Source organism: Pogonomyrmex barbatus, unplaced genomic scaffold, assembly GCF_055798465.1.
Source record: "Pogonomyrmex barbatus isolate J1 unplaced genomic scaffold, ASM5579846v1 scaffold4, whole genome shotgun sequence".
Taxonomy (NCBI): Eukaryota; Metazoa; Arthropoda; class Insecta; order Hymenoptera; family Formicidae; genus Pogonomyrmex; species Pogonomyrmex barbatus.
In genome coordinates this window covers 4,006,465-4,027,062 of record NW_028297138.1, presented here as the reverse complement: position 1 = coordinate 4,027,062, position 20,598 = coordinate 4,006,465, and the positions used below count along the sequence as shown (strand labels likewise).

At 24.7% G+C, this 20,598-nt stretch overlaps 1 protein-coding gene and 1 long non-coding RNA gene across 12 annotated transcripts in view; both read left to right on the top strand.

Moving 5' to 3' along the window:
• LOC105423461 (extracellular serine/threonine protein CG31145) overlaps positions 1 to 20,598 on the top strand; it is a 450,620-nt gene that overhangs the window by 95,164 nt on the left and 334,858 nt on the right. The window lies entirely within an intron of this gene.
• LOC148935691 (uncharacterized) lies at positions 14,324 to 15,581 on the top strand. Its single transcript, XR_016140121.1, has 2 exons — positions 14,324 to 14,849; positions 15,187 to 15,581. It is a non-coding gene; the product is annotated as an uncharacterized LOC148935691 (long non-coding RNA).

The window sequence follows — 20,598 nt, the reverse complement described above, 5'->3', positions numbered from 1 at the left end:
AATTAAGAAAATATTATTTCAAATATTAAAATATTATTCAAAATATTATTTCGAAATGTTTTCGATTATTTCTTTATATATTTTATTTTATTCTTATATAATGTATATTATTGGTATATTGTTTTAGTATAATGATTTAAATAAATTGTAAATCGTAGATAAAATTTCAGTTGTAACTGTAATATTCTATATCAATCTTTTCTTTTATTTACCTTTGTCTTTAGATTTATTTCAATACAATTTATATGTCATCTATAGTGGTTATGTGTAACAAAATTAATTAGATTAAAATAGCGTGGACAGCTAATGGTATCTATAAATCTATAGATCATTGAATTCTTGCTTGGTTAGTTTCGGTTTATACACAATGAGTCGAAATTAGGTCAATAGCAACCTCTCTGTCTCGTCAGTTTCCGACAAACAGTGCTGACTATTCTCGAATCCGTTTGCCTGTCCAAATTGTCATATGTGATCGGGATTGAAGCAAAGAGAAACTGAGGGAATTGATTTTGCTTCTACTAATATTGAGACTCAAAGCTCAAAATATAACAAAGATATAAAAAAAATATGAATTATATGCTCCAGAAATTTAATTTTACATTTAAGTGCGATTTTTCAAAATCTAAGTTTTCATATATATATATATATATATATATATATAAATTTCATTTTACATGTGTAATAATTTAATAACATATGATAATTACAATATACCATATTATTGAATTTATAATACAATTGAGTAAGACAATTTATAAAAAAAGTTGAAAATGTTAAATAAAATTTTTTCATATACAATTTTATTCTCAAGACGAATTTAAAAATAGAAAAATTAATAAAATGTTTTTTTCTAATGTTAATGGCTTTATATTATAAAGTTGTTAAATTTATGTAAATAATCATTAATTAATAAATAATAAGATTTTTTAAAATAAAATGAATTAAAATAATTTATTGTCAAAAATATTAAATATAAAATCTGAAGAATATTTTATATTTTGAATAAACTATTATATATATATATTTTGTATGTATTTTGATATTTGTAGTGAAAGAATTTGCTACAACATACAAAATTTTTTGAATTTGTTAATAAAAATATTATAGTATACGATATATATATATATATATATATATATATATATATATATACGAAGTTAAAAAATTAATTTTTTACATATATTTACACAATATATTATATTAATATATTGTGTTATATAATATATATTTCTTATTTAGTATTAAAACATATATGTATTTATCAAAATATTCATTCGCTTTCCCATTATTTTATCTTATAAGGAAATGTCTCTTTGAATGTAAATCACAAATAATATCAAAATATATAAATTTTTTCTTTTAATAGCCAAATAGAAATTTAACATTTATAACTCTTTTGCAATATAAATGCGAAACATACACGAATTTTAATGAAATAGCAACGTGTTATATCTATTATTTTGCAAATTCTAGTTTTTTTTAAATCTAATTTAGTTTTCCTGACTATATTGATATTTTTGGAGATCTGAGATATGCAAATTACATTAATAATTATGGTGGAATCAATATGGTTAAAATACAACGTACTGATTTTTACTAAAAATGTATAAATATATAAATAAAATGTATATGTGTACTATTATACATAATTCTAAGAAAAGAATTTCTTTTTCTTGAAGCATGAAGAGGAGAATAATGTTTATGACCTCATAATTTTTTTCAATGCTGAATATGATTTTATTCATTAAATTAATTAATTGCTTTACTACAACTTAATATTTGCCATCTTTATGTGATTTACAAGTCTGAAAGTTTATAAAATGTTAATAGCAAGTAGAAAAATTATATTATATTTTACTAAAAAGCTAAATGATACATACATGTTAATAATTAATTTTAAACTTACATATATTTGATATTTGCTTGTTCTTACATCGTTAAAATTAGTATTACAAACGGTGAACTTTTTTTCGTGGATAATGTGAATATTACGTTTGGCATTATTTTGCAATTTAAATTTGTAGATATTCTTTTATTAGTGTTTTTATATGCATAATAATGACAAAAATCGATATATGTAAAAGAATATTTAGTCTTATTTATAAAAAAAATAAACTTTTTCGTTATTTTTCTTTCTCTTTCTCTCTTTCTCTCTCTCTCTCTCTCTCTCTCTCTCTCTCTCTCTCTCTTGCTCTCTCGCTCTCTTTCAGTAGGATCTGGCAACATTCTATGTATCATATTAAAAGTCTCAATGGAATTTAATTAAGTATAAGAAATTATTATTATTAATCACGAAATTTGCTTGTAACAATAACTTTATGATGTCTACAAAATGTGTGCGAATGTGTCTAATATGCAATTTGCAACATACAAAAGCGTTAATTAAAAAAAAACTAGTTTTCATGATTAAATTTAAAATTTAATTATTTTAATTTGTCTTATTACTTACTTTATTTTCTACAACAATTATAATTTATATTATTGTTGCATATATAAAATCTTTAAAGCAAGATTATGTGAAATAAATGTTTTATATACTGAAAAAAAGCTTAGTAATAGCTATAAAATGTATTTATTTGGGCAAATTTTAATGCAATATTTAGAAAATATTGCTGAACATAATAGTAAGAAATGGAATGATAATAGTTACTAAATACTAAAAAAAAGAAAAATTGGCGTTTGATTCAATTAAATTATTTAATAATTATAGGCGAATATTTAATAGTATTTATCGATAATTCCCGGATTTTGGAAAAAATTTTATATCTAATTATATATAATTATATATAATTTTGTAGATTTAATTATGTATGGATTTTGACCTGATCTAATTATATATAAATAGATAAAATTGTTTATGATTATATATGAACAGATCAAATTGTACATACTTATGACGACAAAATTACGGTTGCATTCCGATATTGACTGCTACTAGTACTAAAAATCTATAATATGTGACATAAAATACTCTTACAGAAAATAAGTGAAAAAAAAATGAAAAAATGAAAAAAAATGAGAGAAAGTGATGAAACATTTTTTATCTCGTATCATCGCATGTTTTTAAAACCGGTCACCCATCCATTTGGATGATCCCATGATGCTGCTTCACGTTGGTATTGGGATGAAATCTGTTATTGAAATGATCTAAACCTAACTAGATAAGTAATATAGGATCTCTGCTTAAAACATGATAGATCTAATTAATAAATATTACTATATTGTATAAATAGTCTCAATTTTAAAATCTCAATTGCATATGTAATTCTTGTAAATAATTTAATTACATATATAGAGCCGTGAACTTATGTTTAATAAGAATCATATTCTTATGAAAATGTTTATAAATTGTTGTATATATTTTATATTTACTTGTTAATGAATTTGTTAATAACTGTACTAAATATAGGAAATATTTTTCTTATTTATATTATTATAGTTATATTACTTAGTTATATTATAATTATATTACAGTTATAGTTAATTAAGAAAGATAATTAATAATGTTATTTCATTATTTATTCATTAAAAGTGACTTAAAAAAATGATGATGTACAATATTTACAACGATAATATTTCGTGACAAATATTATATTTATTTTACATCATTATTTAGTGTACTGACGTCGAATGACGAAAAATGACCTTAAAATCATTATCATAATGACGTCATCTTGCTACTTGGGTACACACATATATATATATATATATATATATATATATATAATTAGATATAATTATATATTTTTAAATACAATTAGATCAAGTTTTTAATGGGTCCATTTTTGTGGTAAATATGAAAAATTAATATATTTTTATATTTTTATAAGTATATTTATTTATAATACTTGTATTTATATGAACAATCTCATATATAAAATAAGTTTTTCATAAAATAAACGAAGTAAACCAGTGTAATTATATTAAACTTAAAATTTTCCTTAAGGATCCTTTATCCTTTATATTGAAATTATGTTTGTAAAGTATATATTCGTATATATGTATGTACGTATAAATCGTATAATATCAACTAAACTCGTAAATATCTCGAAAATGTCTCTCGTTTAGATGTTATTATTTATAGTTTAATGCATCTAGTTTGATGCATCATAATATACTATGTATAAATTTTTATATAATTTAATGTATATCTTTCTATTTGAAAAAGAAATATAGTTTTGTATAATTTAATTTAAAATTGTAAGCATTTTGATATAATCATTTTTAATTAGATATAAACTTTTTCTTCGAAAAAAATTTAAATATAATTTTACATAATTGTACATAGAATTATTAATATTTTGATATAATTACATATAATTAGATTTAAATATTTTATCCGAAAAGAATTTTAATATAATTTTATATGGAATTATAAATACTTTGATATAATTGCATATAATTAGATATAAACTTTTTACCTGAAAAAAATTTTATATAATTTGATATGGAGTTATAAATATTTTTATATATAATTGCATATAATTTGTAATATTAATAGATCTCATTATATATAATTATATATAATTATATCTAATATGATAATATAATTAGATATAAACTTTTTTTCCTGGGTTATTATCTAACAATATGAAGAAACTTTAATGATTATACTAAATTGATTTAATAGTAGTTATCAATTTATTTTGTTGCTATTAATAAATGACTTTTTAATTTTTAATTTTTAAATTTATGAGATTATCTCTAGTGTATTACGCGTAGTATTATGCGCAGTGGTCGCAATGTTGCACTACATCACGTCGCGCTGCATTTGTTTGAACCAGTTCGAACTTGTTCAATCTTAGTGTTCTTCAGCTTAGGCTAGTAAAAAGCGTATGCCAAAAATAAAATGAAGTTTATTTTACATCTGTTTCAGAAAAATGTATATATTAGAAAGTTTATTTTTAAAATGGGGACTTGTCAATGATATATTAAAAGATAAGTTAATAATTTATTATTTTTCTTTTCTAAAAATATGATTTTCTATAATTTATAATATCTAATTTTCATCGATCGATTCATGTTGATTCCGTGCACTGCTTTAAATTTAAATAAAAAATTTTAATTATCATGATTTTTATACATTTTTTTTTGTTTGTTCTATTATGAATTCTAATTTTAAATTCTGCCTTTTTCCGTATAATATATTGGATTCATTGAATGCTTTTTCGCAAAAAAAGATCTATTGCAACTGTAGTCATGGCATGTACATCAACAATACTACGTTAAAAATTAGATATTAAATATTATGTACTTAGAGAATATAGATTGCTTTCATCCATTTGCATAAAATATTCTTATACATTATTCTTATACATCTTATACGGTAAATGAGATTAATGGAATAGATAATTTGGAGGAATTTGGGGTCTTCTAAAAGAATTCACGCGAATTTCAAGAACTGATGCCCAATATCGTAGATAGAATAAAACTTCGTAGAAAATACAACAATTAAGTTTAATGTTTATTTTTTTTTATATCAATTATTATACTTAAAAAAAAAGACATTTTACATATTTTTATATTTTCATATACAGTGGCTAACGAAAGTATTCGAACGCTTATATTTATGATTTTTAGTATACCAAATATTTATATTAAACAAAAATTTCTGAAACAATTTGGCGTTTATAGCAAGAGAGAAGTTCAGAGAGTTGTGTTAGTAAAATTAAAAAATAATTCAACCATGTATATAGGATTTACAAGATATTTATTACAAGTACATATCATGAACGGATAACAAAAGTATTCGAACGCCGCAAATATTTTTATATTTTTATGTATTAGTATTTTGTTGCACCTCTTTTGGAATTAATAATCTGTCTAAATCGATGCTCCATACTGTGTATTAACGTATGTATATTTTTATTATTTTTTTTTTTGATACCCGTTTCGATATAATTTGATGTTTATTTAATTTTTTATCAATTTCTACTCACAAATGCTCAATCGGATTGAAGTCTGGACTTTGTAATGAAGTATTTAATATGTGTGGCACATTGTATAACAGCCATTCTTTTACAATCCAAGCTTGGATTTTACAATCCAAGCTTGGATTGTAAAATCTAATGTATGCTTGGAATCATTGTCCTGTTGGAAGTGAAAATCTTTCAATAATTTCAATTTTTGTTCAATTTTTGTATTCTTTAAATTGTTCTTTAAAATAATAAATATTTATATTTATCAAGTATACTATCAATAAACACTAAGTTTTCCATTAGCTGTCATGCAGTCCCATACCATGACACTACCGCTTACCGCTTCTGTGTTTTATGATTAGACTTTGTTAAAAGTTACATTAACAAAGATAATTCCTTCTGGAAAAGGGTCATATTCTCAAACGAACCTAAATTTTTAGTTCAGATGATCGAAATTATGTATGGAGACACCCACATACGAAGTTGCAAGCAAAGTATTTAAACCGTAAAACAAGGCAGCGTCATGGTATGGGACTGCATGACAGCTAATGGGACTAGAAACTTAGTGTTTATTGATAGTTTATTGATATACTTGACAAATATAAATATTTAACTATTTTAAAGAATAATTTAAAGAATAGTGCACAAAAATTGGAATTATTGGAAGATTTTCACAACAGGACAACGATTCTAAGCATACAGCTTGGATCGTAAAAGAATGGCTGTTATACAATGTGCCACACATATTAAATATTCCATCACAAAGTCCAGACTTCAATTCAATTGAACATTTGTGAGCAGAAATTGATAAAAAATTAAATAAACATCAAATTATATCGAAACGGATATTAAAGGAAAAAATAATAGAAATATGGAATTTTATAGACATAACAAGAATGTTAGTTCACAATAAATATGGAGCATCGACTCAGACAGATTATTAATGCCAAAAGAGATGCAACAAAATATTAGTACATAAAAATGTAAAAATATTTGCGGCGTTCGAATACTTTTGTTATTCGTTTCATGATACGTACTTGTAACAAATATCTTGTAAATTCTATATACATGGTTGAATTATTTTTTAATTTTACTAACACAATCTCTGAACTTCTCTCTTGCTAAACGCCAAATTGTTTTAGAAATTTTTGTTAACATAAATATTTGATGTACTAAAAATCATAAATGTAAGCGTTCGAATACTTTCGTTAGCCACTGTATATTGTTTATATTATAATAAAATTATTTTTTTTTAAAAGCATAATAAACTAGTCGATTGTCTAAATTCTGCAGTTTGTATTTAATAGTAGTAGTTTGAATTTAATGGTCACTCATGAAAAAGAACCCATAACTATTAATGTAAGGTATTTTACAAATTTCTATTATATATATTATATATTGTTCATATTATAATGATTCTTTTGTTTTTCAGAGGCATAACATATGTTCTGATTTTCGAAATTCTCCAAGTAGTTTCACTTTAATGCTCATTGATGAAATTGAAAAAGAGCTATATTTATTAAGAAATTTGTCTTCTATTCGATATGAAGGCTTTTATAAATTATCAAAAATTTATATGTCTATTGTGATTTCTCGAAGAATTATCATTTTACTTGCGACAAAATTACAACTAAATTATTATTATAGATTATTAATTAAAAAAGATCTTCATATTTCTTTTCTCACAAGTAGAAAAGAATATAGGAACAGCATCTATTGAATTGATTAACATTTTTTAGATAAGTAATGAATGCTTGACCGAAGTTTCTTAGATATGAGTCAATAATATTTTATTTAAATCTAATTTTCTAATTATCACACATCCAGATAAAAACAATTTATCATTCGAATTAATGACTTATATTCTGTTAAATGAAAATAAAGATATTTTTGTTTGTTACAAAAAATGCATTACTTTAGGCTTTGACATGCATTTCATGGCATACAAAATTTTTTTACCACGTGAAAATAATTCATTAGAAGTAAGTTCGATAAAAATTTCTACATTAAATATAATGACGTGTAATTATCATGTATCAGATGATGAAAAATCTTTTGTTTCTGTATTCGATATTTGATTAAATACATATGATATTTTATTGTATGTCTATCTTGTAATTTATAATCTTTTAGCTTATAATTTAGCTTATAAATCTACCTTAAGTTAATAAGCTTATCTTATAATTTATTAATTGCTATTTTTCAATTAATCAAATTGGTAGCAATTAATAACATAATAATTTATAATAGATTGCTATGTATGTATAATGGCTAATATATATTATCTTTATAGAACTATAAATGTATAATTATTTTTTGAAGATAAACAACAGTTTGTTCGACATAATTATGGTTATAATTACTAAATACAAATTCTTGATAAAAGTTTTTGATTGAAATAATTTGGAAGTTCTTGCTAAATCATTTAGTAATCTAAATCAAATTATTTGGTAATATTTATTAAATCAGAAAATTGCGAAAAACAAATTGTTTAATATATATACTATAAGATATTTATTTCAACACTTACTTCATTATTCGACTTATAAATAAAAAATGGGAACTCTCATTTTTTATTTATTATTGAGTAATGTAGCTATATTTGCCAATTAATTATATATTTTAATAATAATCACCAAGCCTTGTTAACAATTAGCAAATCTTATTTACAATGATAATAATTAGTTGATAATAGCCATCAAATCTTTTAGTTTTATTTACTAAACGTTTAATTGAAACTATTTCATCAAAGTGTTTAATAACTATCATTTGGCCTTGGTTAATATTACCAGACTTTTTTTCAGTGCATATTTCATTTATATGTTATATAATATATCAAATTAGAGTATAAAGTATTTCTAAATTATTGATTTCTTGATAATCTTACTTTTACAGTTTTACACAGTGACTAAAAGAATTGTATTATATAAATATTATAATTTCATTTATTTTATTTGAAATTTGGAACATTTTGTATACACACAAAGCGCGCACATACAGGATCCTTCAAAACCATGAAAACGGTAAAATAACTCGTCAGGGATGCATTTTGGAAAAAAAGTGTTACAGGGGAAGTTGTAAAGTTTATTTACTAATCAGTTTGATTTTGGATGGCATAGCCAAGGTCATATAAAGATCAACTTTGTTTTTTTAAATGGGAACTTCCATTTTTAATTACATATTCTTGTAGCTTATTTCGAGAGCTTTTCAAAACAGTGTAATAAAGTATTTTTTTAGCAAGTACTTCCTGAGTTACGAAGTTTGAATATGCAATTTGACATAAAATATAAAATATCTTGTAAACTATTTATTTTTTGGCAACAAAATCTTAACACTTTTATGCACAGAATGAGATGAGATAATTCAATTGATGTATGAAAATATATAGTTGTTTTTCAAAAAAGATACATTGCCTTATATTCAAATCTCATAAGTATTTGTTAAAAAAGTATTTTATTATTATTGAAGAAAGTTACAAGAGTATGTAATAAAAAAGGGTTGCCATTTTAAAAACAAAGTTAATCTTGACAACGTCATCCAAAGTCAAATTGATAAGATCAGTACATAGATTTTTTGAAACCCTACAACTTCCTCTGTAACATTTTTTTTCTAAAATGCATTCCTAACGAGTTATTTGATGTTTCCATACTTCTGAAGGACCTGTAACTATATAATTTTTTTAATTCTGATTTTGCAATATAGCATCTCGTGTGTGTGTGTGTGTGTGTGTGTGTGTGTGTGTGTGTGCGTGCGCGCGCGCGTGTATGCGCGCGCGCGCACGTGCGTGCTTGTGCATGTACGTTCTGTGCATGCATATAAATGTATCAGAATAAAGGAATTAGATTATATTGAAGAAGATAGAAAAGGAAGGGAGGGAAAGAAATGAGGAAAGAGAAACCATAGACCGGATCGTTCCGCTCTGGAAAATACAGAGCCGTATTTCTCTCACGAGGAAAAACCATTTTCTCGGCTTTCGCGCTATGTCGCCTGTTTACCCTGTCAACTCATCTATAATTTCTATCTTTACTTGTTTATCTTGTGCATCTTGTAACAGCGCTGCAATGCTGTCAAATCCGCGTTTTTAATTAGCCCAAAGGAACAACAAAATTTTTTCGAGAATAATCTCTAACTCAGATCAACTTTTTTTGGCACCAATCAGTTTTTATGTGCGGATTAAATTATTATTGATAAATGCTTTAAAATTAAGTTATTAACACTTAACTTTTTTTTTTAAATAATGTTAGATACTACAGACACTATTACTTTAAATAATATTATAGATACTAATATAAATACTACAGACACTACAGACACTATACTACACTATTTATTTTTTTTAAACAGAAAAAACAGAAATTATGTAATATATATATACTATTACATTATTAATTCTTTAATTGATATAATATGCACAATTGTCAAAATACAGAATCTTCGCGATAATAGTTATTTATAAAGTAATATTCACGAAGCGCAACGAAAAAACCAAGCAGTATCATGTAACAATAATAATAATTTACATTTGAGTATTGATTTAACATCTTCTTTTATAAGTGATGTATAAAAAATACTCAGTTTGTATTAATAATTTTACTTCGTCACATGATACAATTACCAAAGCTTTCATATAAAATGTATTATAAATGATAATTTTACATTTTACAATGTGCTGAGTATTCAAATTTAAAATAATTTAATAAGCTAACTTTAAATATTTTTATTAAGGTTCCTAGTGTTGATTCATTGTAGTTAACCTGACATTATTATGACTTAATTATGACATTAGAAATAAGAAAGTATATGATAAAAACTCTAGAAAAAAAATATTAAACTTATAATATTTTTGTAAGATTTTTCATTATTTATTTATTTCTGATATCATAATTTAAAATAGTTATAGTTAGTAATAAGTGTAGCAAGAATATTAATTTAAAAACTATTATATTCTCGGCATTTTTATATTAATATTTTTATCTGAAAAAATCTCAATATTCTGTCATAGATAGTGTTATATAGATATATAAACTGACATGTGTCAAAAAAAGAGAAATTATTATACGAAATTTAAAAATTAAAATAAGAAATAATAAATATATTTTTAATTTTCATGAATTTATTTGTTAAATTTATTATGTTTGATAGAAATAAAATTATTGAACTGATTTCTTGTTTCGAAAAATATATTACTATATTACATTTTTGAATATTTTGTTAAAAATTTTGAATATGTTGTTAAAAATTATTCTAAAAGATTTTCAATACGAAAGCGAAATTCTTATAAAACTGTCTTTAATAAAAAGTGTGGCAATTATCTTTAGGATAAATTTCGTTTATAATATCGACCATGTCGCAACACGAAGTGTTGCAAGGGAAATGTTAGCATGCATTTCCCTTAGGGTTACAACGTGTAAACGTTGTCGTGTAACAATCATAGTACGCGCTATCAGAGAGAGTATACGAGGCTGTGACCCCGTCGCCAGGGGAATAAGTTATTGTTTTGCGTAACAATAACGTAGCGTCGTTCTCGTTGCTCTATTTCATTTAATTGAATTTTTATCATAAGCAGATTCTTGCTTTTATCACAAGCAGAGTAACATAAAAATTAAATATTGTACTATTTTGTTTCAAATTCATTTCAATATCAATAAAATATTTTTATATTATATTGAGTGATTATTAATAATATATTAAACAAATAATGACATATTAAACAAATTTATTGTTTTTATTTATATTTTCTTAAAAAAGGTTGATATTATAAATAACATGTTTATAACATTATTCGATTTAAAAAAAATTTATAAGAAAAAAATTAAAACAATAATTTATACAAAATCCTCATAATATCTTAAAAATTTATAAATATTTTAAACAAACAAAAATTGTAACATGCTTTTGTATAATAATAATAAAAGTTATATAACTAAATTGTTAAAAATTTTAAATAAAATTATAATAAAAAATTAGAAAAAGAGATTAAATGGAAGATGAAAAAGTAATGATAATATTATTATTTAAATGAACGAATGTGTATATGTGTAAAGAAAAAGATTACTTTATTTGGTTTATTAGATCTTTTCATTTATTGCTTATTATTGGCCTATTTTTATTATTTCCATATACAAATATATTTAAATTGAGTAGGAGAAAAAAAAATTCAGAGTATTAAAGTATGTTTATAAAAACAATTAAAATGCATAATATAATAACGCTCTTCTATCATTTATCTGTTTATCCGTGCGACTACCGAATTATGATCACCGAATTCTCTAGAAATTGCTAGCTTTCCTTTTATATTTGCATATCGTACTTTCGCTATCGATTCATGTATGTAACTGCATCTGCACCTATATGGAAAAGGTCTGTAACTTTGTTTGTTTTCAAATGTATTACATACTCATGTATCATACATTATCAGTAACATTATGCACAGTTTTTATGAAAATAAAATCTTTTGTTGTCATTGTTATTAAAATGTATTTATTATCATTATTATTAATTTACTTAAATTCATTAGCTTGTATGATCTTTCATGCCTAATAATAATGATAATATTGATAATAACAATAATATTAATAAATTTTTTCTTTAAATTTATATATTTTATTAATAATTTTATTTATACACTTCAAAGTAAGATATGACATTTTTGATTTCTTTATTTTTTTATTTTTTGCTTTTACATCTACCAAATTTCTTTCCCATAATTTAATATTATTGTATTTTTCATGTCGAATTTTAGCTTACATATTGTTATTATCATCATTAACGTAATTATTAATCATTAAATTAAGAATTTTTTATAGTTTATGAACGGTGTGCATACGATCATAATGCGTTATGATCCATTGATAATAACACAAATCATGATACAAGAAAATTAAAATGTAAAGTTGGCCAATGTTAATTGCGATTGACTGAATACTCTCTCATAATTTGCATTTTAGAGTAGATAAGACTTTGTGATCTAGAAAAATATTATAAGATAATCATGTAAAAAATAATTAATCGATATAATTAAAATGAAAAAGTTGTATAAACATTATATTTAAAAACTGTTCTTAGTACCATTGATCACTCATTGTATACAAATAGACAAAAACAAAATTTTATTTACTTACAAATACGTTATAAAATAATTTTATTATAATTTTATTATAATTTTGTATTATATAAATTTTTTATTATAAGTAGTATTATTTTAAAAAAATATATGTTTTTTGTGAGTACATCTTTATATTAGTTTAAAATTGAAAATAGAACAAAGGGATTCATGAAAATATAAAACTTTTTCATGTTTTTTTTTAGAAAAATGGCTTTAAAATTAGGAAATAAATAATTTAGCTTCATATTTTTTAGAGTATAATTAAGTATAACTTAATTATAGAATTATACAATAATTATTATATATGATTGTTTTATGCAGTAAATATGTTATTATATATTTAATGTAATAATGTTAAATAAATTTCTAATGTAATTAGTTTATAGACATTTCAATTAATTATATATTTATTTAGAGATCAATTAAATTCATTACGATTTTATAAAATTTATGTTTAAGATAAATTTTACTATCTTTGAAAAATAAATTGTATCGGGAAATTTTGAGAGAGATTATGGTACGAGGACAGAATCTGCAAATTGTGGAAATGACATCTCTGAATCCGTGATTTGCCATTGATATCCTCTCACAGGATATTCTCTCCAGTGGCGTGGCGATGATATGTCCTCCCTTCTCTGATGCGAGATCATGTGAGAAAATGCATCGTATGCATTATGCATCGTAGCAGTGGATGGACGAACGTCACTTCAGAATCTCTCAATATGAACTAGGTTATCCATAAAATTACATAAAATAACATTATTAGACAAGAAACTGTACAAAATTTTATTGGTTTTTAAAAAATATAGCTATTTAAAAATATATCGCTAACTATAACATTTACGTAAATTTGAAGATTTAATGCAATTGAAAAAAAGAGAAATTACAATTTTATAAAAAATATAAGTTGTTATTATTATTAATACATTAATAACATGCATACATTATTATACATTATGAAGTTATTAAAAGTTATCGTAAAGTTATAAATTTATAATTTATTATATTAAATATATAAAAATACTATCCTTTAATATAAATTTTTTTAATATTAATTGTATTGAGCATTATCAATTATCAATTAGTTATTGATTTATTAAATAATTTAGAATTCAAAGATCGTTAAATTATTCGTATTTGATTAACGAATTATGCTATGGAGACTATATACAATCTCGCTCGTTTTCATTCTCAATGTGCACGCGATCACTAATGCAATTTCACGGACGCGTACATGTGCAATAACGAAGGCTTAAGTCAGCCTTTCATGTGCACGTTGCGACTGATTACGTCTTGTTCACATACGTTTCGCATTAATTCAGTTTGCCGCTTATATTTTTGCGTACATCTCATCCCTCAAATGTCTGTCTCTGATTGCATTTTCGATTTTGAATCTTGGATATAAGAACAAGGAGTAAATAAAAAAATTCATTATTTTCTCATTATTTAATCATCAAATTACATTGTATTTTAGAAGAAGAATCTAAGAATCTAAGAATTTAAGAAAACCAGAAGCCAGGAATCTAAATATCCACGAATCCAATAATACGTACTATCAGTAGAAACCTCTCGTTTCTGAGCTAATTTTGGGATCGCTACGCGTTATACATGAGAACCAGGCTTAAGACTTAGTCTCGACGGAGTTTCCGACATCGAGAAGGAATAAGGTGGCGGGTGAAAAGGGAGAGAGAGGAAGAAGTCGCGGATTAGTTTCGCTCGCACGTGTGTTCACCGAGAACTCAATCTAGAGATTCGGTTTGCAGTTTGAAAGACAGGATGACGTTGCGACGACATCGTCATCAGTGACATCCCCTGCAAGAGAGAAAGTAGCCTAATCATGAAATCTTTAATTAGCTATTGCATTAGTTTTAAAAGCTTGAAAAAGATTTGATAATTTATTATAGGATAATTAAGTAATAAATTCTAATTCTATATAATGAATTTAATTAGATATTAATTGTAAAGATATTCTTTTATATATATCTTTTATATATATTTGTATTTGAAATTGTTTTAAAGAAAATTTTGTTTTTATAAACATAATGCAATTTTTATAAAATTATTTTCTGACTTTCGGAATGGAATTATTTGCTCTTAAGAGGTCATTAATTTGCTACTTATCATAATATGAAAATAATGACTGAGAGATCAACTTTCTTTCAGAGAAAATAAAAATAAACTTATGGAACACTGCACCAAATGCGTTACAGATTTAAAAGGCTACATTTAAAAATGATATATTTCTTTCTAATAAATTTTCTAATAATAGAAAGATAATATTACAGTCCCATCCTTACATTTTGTTCGATAACTTTATTAATAATCAATATTTTAAATAGGAAATTTAATGACATTCATCAAAGTGTGTTATTGAATTAATTCTAGATTCACAATTATGAAATATTTATTACTTAATATATTTATAAAAATGTAGCTTTTGATACTACATAATGTAAATTATATTGCATAATGTATATTGCACAATGGGAAAAAGAAATAAAAATAATAATGTAAATCTCTCACTATTTCTCCCCGAGATTTAAATATCCCTCCAAAAATTTAGATAATTTAAAAAATTTGAAAAATTAAATAGATTTAAGAAATTGATTTTATTTTAAAAACATAGTGTTTTGTTACAAAAAAAATATATTTATTCAATATAAAACCTTAGAAGAAACAACAATGAATAAGATATATAAAAAAATTTTTTATGTAACTGTATGATTTATTTGTTAAAAAGTATATATAAAAAAAGTATAAGAAAAATATAGAAAGACGATTTTTCGACAAAACAAATTTTAAATAGTGATGTCAATGTGCTAGAAACCCGAAATAATTTTTAAATATTTGCGTATTTCTTGAAATTTCGGATACACTTGACTATATGGATACACTGATATCCTGTTTATAATCCTTCAAATATATTACTTAAAAATCATGAATATTTTACAAAATGTATTTTTGCACTGTAAAAGTGCTCTATCATTTGATCACATCTTTACATATCTCATCGCGATTCTAGCAATCGCGTAACATTAAGCGCCCATATCTCACTATGCGCTTGCAGATGGATTGGGAGGATATGCACTTATTCGGTAATCTTTAATTTATTTCTTATAATTATTTTAAAACTTACAAAAGTAGAAAACTTTTCTTACTTTAACTCGCTTTGCACATCAGTGATATATCATTAATTATCAAACGTTTTATATAACGGTCGAAAAGTTACAAAATATAAAACGTGATATTATAAGTTATATTTAGCACCCGTGTTAGTATATTTATAATATCTTATTCAAATAATATCACACTTACGTAACATTGGAGCTAATGATATAAGAGTTATTGTGATATTATGCTTTATATTTGCTTTGCGGTTTTCACAATCAAAGATAATCTTGAATTTATAAATAGTATAATATCGTATAGTTAAAATTATTAAAATTAGCCAAATTTATGTGTTAATATAAAAAATTGTTAAGAAAAATAATATTATTTTAATCAGTGAAAAACTATTACGCAATACGATATTATTTTACATTTATCATAAAAAATATAAAATCTATATATCTAAAGAAAGAACTAATATCACAAAGTCACTCTTGGTTAAATAAAATTAAATAAAAAATATTAATGATGATAAAAATGATGAATAACGATAAAAACACTGAAAAAACTAATAATCATAAAGCTCTAACTTAAATATTTTTAAATAAAAATTGTAAATATTAACAATTACGTACTTAAATAGAACAAGAACTTATCAAAGTTGAGTCCGTGTTAAATAAAACTAACGAGTAATACTTATGTAAAATATTTTTAAAAACTGATATTACAAAGTAATATAAAATAAGTTATAAAATATATAAAATATTCAAGTTCCAAGTTATATAAAATAAAAGAACATGTGCATGATATTATAATTTTAGAAGATATTGATATAAGAAATGTAGAAAGATGTAAAAAATTACATTTATAATAACATAATAAAAAAAGATATATTTATGATAAATAAAAGAATATATAAGATATATAATTATTATGACGTGGTGAATGGGCAAATAAAAATCAGCGCTGTTTACGATGCGCAATTGACATTCTTTATTACATTTTAAAATTATAAAACATACGTTTCGACTCTAGTTTGAGTCATCTTCTTCAGTATATAAAAGACAAAGACAAAATACTGCGTTCATCCGATGTGCTCACTGACGTTAAATTTGTAACCAGAATTATTATTAATTATTAACCGCACAACCATGTCATCCTTAAAGAGACAAAAGTTTTAATGTGAACTATGTTCATCCGATAATTGACCCCTTAAAGACTGTCTTGTCTTTTTAAGGATGACATAGTTGTGCGGTTAATAATTAATTAAATCTGATTAGCAAATTTAACGTCAGTGAGTACATCGGAGGAACGCAGTATTTTATCTTTGTCTTTTATCACTGAAGATGACTCACATTAGAATCAAAATGTATGTTTTATAATTTCAAATTGCAATAAAGAATGTAAATTGCGCACCGTAAACAGTGCTGATTCTCATTTGTCCATTCACCACGTCATATCTAATACCGAGAATCACTTCATTAATATATAATTATTATTTAATTATTATGTCAGCAAGACAAGAATAATATATTTAGTTATATATTTTATATATTTTTCAATCATTTATAAAACAAATAATATTCAATAGAAAAATCTCTAGTACAGATCAAAAGACACGGTAGTGTCTCGGGTGTCAAGTCCACAATCACAACACTACTGTGAGATTTTACGCAAGTCAATGAATAGCGAACACCCGACATTTTCAGATCTTATTAACGGTTGTATCGTGCTCAGATTTTAAGTAGATTCAGTTGATAGCTTGGATTTGATTTGCATAACATAAGTGTTGTTATTTTTTGTACGTGTCCTGAACAAACATATTATGACGCATAGTATTACCGATTCATAAATTTTTACTTTAAGAAATATTATTGTTGTCGTCTTTGTACGGTTGCAATTTCCGCCGTGAAAGGCGCTGACTACTAGTCATACAAGTTTTTTTACAAATACATAAAATTTTTTTTTACTTTCATATAGGTCTTTAGGCCTTTCATATAGGCCTGTTTTACCTTACTCGTATATGCCTGTTGTGCTCATGTAGGTGATGTACAGGCATATGGGACCTACTTTTTAACGCCGATTCCGAACAGCAAATTTTTTAGGAGGTTCTGGGAGCAAGAATGCTTTCGTGATTTGCCAGACTGTCGAGAGGAGACATGAAAATATTTTTATATATATTTTATAAAAATATTTTGATCCTACTGGGATTCAAATCCGAGATCTCTAGCGTACTAGACCAATGCGCTACTATGCCACGCTCATTCTCAAACATTTTTTTATTTAAATTAAATTTTTTCATTTTGTACTATTATCTCTTTAATTTTTTGTAATTAAATCTTTCATTCAATTCAAATATATTATACAAATATATTATATTTAAAGATTTTTTATAGAAAGATATGTCAGAATATTATAATTGAGATAGAATGAAAGTTACCAGCACTTGTATTAGATACACATCAGTTAAATTAGGTTAAATTTATATCATTATTTTTTTAAAAAAAATTAAAGCTACTTTCACTTTGGTTTTAGAATAAGATTTCAATAGGAATACAAAAATACAAATCATTGATTGATTAAAAAATCGGATATATATATATAGTACATATATATATTGTGTGTGTGTGTGTGTGTGTGTGTGTGTGTGTGTGTGTGTGTGTGTGTGTGTGTGTGTGTGTGTGTGTGTGTGTGTGTGTGTGTGTGTATTAAAGTTATTATCACTAAAAGATTCTTCTAGGAAGATTCTTCAATGAAAATACAAAGATATTTATCTAATTTTGTGTTACGTGTAACTAAGATTGTTAGGTATGGCAGCTTTTTTAATTTTTTTTTTTATTGTTATCTTTATTGTTCCTCTTGGGGTTACAATATGGGATTATTTACATGTTATATCTTATGCTACGTCTTAGCCTAACTTACACTGACTTAAACTAAACTTATATTTACTCGCACGCTTAATCTATCTCTCTCTCTCTCTCTCTTTCTCTTTCTCCCTCCCTCTCTCTCTCTCTCTCTCTCTCTCTCTCTCTCCCCTTTGTTCTCTCGCCGATTTCATTCCCTACCCTGAACCTCGCTATTCTCTTCAATCTGTTTTCTCCCCAGCCTTTTTCTAAATAGTTCGATATCCCTTCTCCCTTCACTTATCCATATTATTTATTGTATTTTGCCTTTCTTATTCTCTCTCATCTTTCATCCTTCAGTTTTACTTTATATCTTTCTGTTAATTCCTCAAAACTCAACCTTTCTTCCACCCTCAGTCTCTCCCAATCTTGCACTTCCACCCCCTATCCGTGAAAAACTTTCTTTCTCTTTCTCCCATTTCGACAACTTTCTTCCTTTTCTTACATTATCTCTCATTTCCCTTAAACACATCCTCGTCAGTGTACTTCCTTTTCCTTCATCCAGCCTTTATTCAAATCCCCATGCCTTTCTACCTGCTCCATCAGGTTTCTTTACACTTTTTATCAGGTCTCTTTGCACTTCTGCCTTCACGAAGCATTCTGAAATTCTCCTCTCTACTCCCAAAATCCATTTTAAAAATCTCATGTACTTTTTTACGGTCTCGTTTTCTTCCCATCTCTTTCCATATCTCTACTCCGTATCTCATCACTGTCCTCCAAGCTTTCCGCAACCATTCCGCAACATTTTTGCATCTTTTCCGCAACTCTTCCGCAATCTTTCCGCAACCATTTCGCAATTATTTCGCAACTTTTCCGCAACTTTTTCGCACAGCTCCGTAATCATTCCACAACTCTCATAATCTCTCATAATCTTTTCAAAACTCTTTCGCAACTTTCTCACAATTTCCGCATATCTTCGTAATCATTCCGCGACTCCTTCACAGTCTTTTTGCATATCTTCGCTCCCTCCGCATATCTCTGTAACTATTCCGCAACCATTCCGCAATACTTCCACAATTTTTTGCATATCTTTGCATCTCTTCCGCAACTCTTCCTCAACTTTATCTTACATCTCTAACCATTCCACAACTTTCTCATAATCTTTCCATAACTCTTTTATTTTTCTTATTTGGTCTGAGCAGCGTCAAATGTTTTTAAATAAAAATTTGAAATAAAAATCATAAAAATTTTTTTTATTAAATAAAATTTTCATTATCATTTATTTTGTACTATTACTTTTTAATTCTTTGTGATAAAAATGTAGGTTCAGTAAAGCAATTTTGTGATATAATAATATTTTAGAGCTAAATAATTATTACTACTTGGGTTAGAAAAAGAAGTCTTGAATGAATGAATAGAAAGATATACATATAATTTGGTTTTTATTATTTTTAAATTAAAGATACTATTATTTGGGTTTTATTTTTTTTTTAAATAGTGATATATCAAATCTTTTATACAATTGAAATATATATTTTGACTAAGATGGACTTGTAGCTCAATGTTTATAGAACTATAACTTGGCGCCAATTATTGATATCAAATCTTTTATACAAATTTTATA